We start from the raw sequence: 3,534 nt of genomic DNA on the forward strand, positions 1-3,534 counted from the left end.
AATAGTTATTTTACACTGACCTGACAAAGAGTTGGTCCCCTTATCAGTTGCAATGACTTCCATGTCATAGATCCTGAAGTCTTCATAATTTATCATTTCTTTCACCGTTATTTCTCCGTTATTAGGGTTTAAACTGAACGTTTCTTGTGTTTTCTCTGATGTATACAAGCTATATGAATATAYTATTTCCGAATTGATACCATCATCTAAGTCTGTTGCATTCAATTTAACCACAAGGCTTCCTATTGGAAAGTTTTCCATTATATTTATATTATATGAATCTTTGTCAAACTGAGGGGCATTATCATTTGTGTCCAGGACACGAACAATTATGTTGGCTGTACCAGAGCGCGCGGGGACTCCACCATCTACAGCGGTGAGTATTAGGTTATGAACGGCGTGCTCCTCTCGGTTTAAAGCCTTTTTCAGTATCAAATCGGCAAACTTTGATCCATCCCTCCCGGTCTGAATTTCAATATCAAAATGATCACTTTCACTGATATGGTAGGTTTTTACAGAATTCGTGCCCACATCGGGGTCAATTGCATTGCTTAGAGAAAAACGCTCTCCGGCTGGGGTCGATTCAGAAATATCTAGGTTTATGATATCTCTACGAAAACGTGGCGCGTTGTCATTTATATCAACGATTTCCAATTCTATGTTAAATATCCGAACTGGATTTTCAATAATTACCTCCATTTTTAGAAAACAAGTTGTAGCTGTTTTAGAACTACAGAGGTGTTCCCTGTCCATATTCTCAACAATATACAGCTCCCCCGTCTCTTTGTTCACSTCAAGATATTTCTTACCGGCGATGACATCTAACCGCATCTTGCGTTTGCTCAAGGTTTTCATATCTAGTCCCAAATCAGCAGCTAAATTAGCAACAACGGACCCTTCCTCCATTTCCTCGGGAATAGAATAGTGAGTAACAGCAGACGCCGTATTCATGGCTGCAGAGAGAAGAATAAAGGCCGAGACGTACCTTCTCCAGGACTGTCCATTAATACGCGAATCCATTGTTATAAATAGTTTGCTTTACTCCCAGTGTGAAGCAATTCCAAAACATACAATTGAACAGTGAAAATATTGAATAAGACAACACAACGACTGTTTCTAATAAGTGCCAGGTTGTGTTTCAAATGATCCGTTCAAACGTGGTAGTTTCAGCACCACAGAGCTGTCCATATCACAATGCTCCCCTCTCGTCCCCGTGACGCAGCTCCCATGGAGACGATTACATCACAAACTATTGCTTTTCACTGGTGGACAGCGACGCTTTGCGTGTTTAACAAAACTTTGCACCTTTCATTTTAAAGTACTACAGACCTCATAGTATTAATGTATTACCAGTTAATTAAAAGTGTGCACATATAGATAGAAAATGAGGTGTCAAGTATAAAAATTCAAACGTTTACATCAGCAACAAGGAAAACATGCAATGCATTTCAGAGCAAAGAAGTTCCAACATTTAAGGTTGTATAAAATGGAGTAAGAATCTACCTGGGGAACACACACTGACAAAGTTATAGCAAATGATGTTGAATCCAAGGTGAAGATATTTCTTACCTGCAGAGTAGAAGCTGCTGAGTCGCTGGTCTCTGTCAGGCCCGTGCTCCTTGGTAAACTGGACACAATGTATCTGGATATCGAACCTCAAAATTCTATCAAATAATGTCCTTATTACCAAAGTATGGATTTGTTATAATAGCAAGTTAGACATCGTGGATTATTGTGGTGATAGCAGTTGTCAGGATGTCAGCGAGTTAAAGATTCATGGTGCATACAATCGGGTGGGATTGTCATATCCATATTGGACGGATTGTTCAAAGAGGAATTACCTTTTGCACTAAGAGAGTCTCCGATAACTATTATGAGTTAGTAGTATCAGAACTCTAGACCGTGAGCAAGGTTCCCAAGAATAGACATAACGGTTTTACCGTTAAACAGACAGAGTGGGTTTCCTCCTCCGCTATCTGTGGAACTAATGATAACGTATTTTGTGATTTTTCTTTAGAACTACTAGAACGTTAACGAACAACGTTCCACTCTTCCCCCTGTGCTCTACACTATACCCGTTATTGGAGAAATAACGCGCCCTGGTATATGTCCTGCGCTAACCTAATCCCCACTGCGTCCTTTATCCAGGACCTCTCCCATGTACATTTCCTAGTCTACATCTAGTTTGTCTACTTTCAATCATACATGAAAACAGAGGATATAGTGGAACCAGCAATCGCATTTCCGAATGCTGTTTTCCATCGAATCTCCGGAGAACCGGTAAATTCTTTTACGTTCTCACTGAAGAGCGTGCGTATCATTGTACTATGCAGATAGAGAAGGGGTATGGTTCCTTTTCCACATTGAGGCCAGAGTGACCGTGGCGTTCCTCCCGCTCTCAGCCATGTTCTATATCTGTGACTGTCCACAGATCATATTGTGGACCAAACCTACAACACACCCGCGTCCCGCATCTGAGTCCTCACCTCGCGTCGTGCACGGCTCCTGGTGGAGGAAAAGTGCGGACTCTTCCCAGATCACCGATAAGGATCCCTGGTTCTCCAGAGGGGGACTAGCCATAGACACGGACTCGGTCCACGAATACTTCTCGATTACTCTGACCAGATTGACACTACGAGGGTTAGCTGGCGCCACCTTATTCGGAGTCTGGACCAATACAATGAGATACGGAACCATGAGAATGTGATTCAGTACAGAGTAAGCTAGTCAGTCTGAGAGCTCAAACGGTCTCGATGTGGTACAGTGCATCGCCACCTCATAATGGACAACGTGGGAGAACTAGCTCTCCTCAGCATAACAGTTACCATCAGAGACTAGACAGACAGTGGCAGCAACCTTGCGCGGTTAGAGAGTGTAAAATCTTAACCTACTCTGACATGCTTGAAGTGCCTGCCCAGGAATTTAAATTCAGATCATAGTTCAGACTTAAACCTGTATTCTGGTGATTGCGACTCTTTGGGCCTCTGGTTGTCCTTTTCTGGTTTACTGATCACCATATTGGTCACCTTTGTGTGCCTGCATGAATGTAAAGTTTGCTGGCAGAAAACCCGATGCCCAGCAAAAAGCGGCTCCTCCCAGTAGGAACAGCGTATCAGCGAGGGTGCAACGCATCGACGCCATCGTCTGATATTTCCCAGACGCCTGGGTCTCCAAGCGATGGCCTACTGGTACAGTCTGTTTCTAGGCAGAGACCAGGAAAGGAAAGCTGGGTAGTCAGAAGCCTGTTGCCAAAGCGGGCTCCAGATACATTGTGTCAGTTACCAAGGAGCACGGCCGTGACTAGTCATACATAGAGAAGCACAAGCGAAGATGTGCGCCGCACTTCGTGTAACTCTGCCAGGATAAGCAAAATATTAATCTTCACCCACTATCGGAACCATCTCAACCATCATTTGCTATAACTTTTGTCCCGTAGTGTGTGTTCACTCCATGCATAGATTGCGATTTTTTCATTTCACTTCACCAATACTCCATTTATATGAAACATAGCAACCCTTAAAAATTTATTGTTGG

The sequence above is a fragment of the Salvelinus sp. IW2-2015 genome, linkage group LG8 (assembly GCF_002910315.2).
Source record: "Salvelinus sp. IW2-2015 linkage group LG8, ASM291031v2, whole genome shotgun sequence".
NCBI lineage: Eukaryota > Metazoa > Chordata > Actinopteri > Salmoniformes > Salmonidae > Salvelinus > Salvelinus sp. IW2-2015.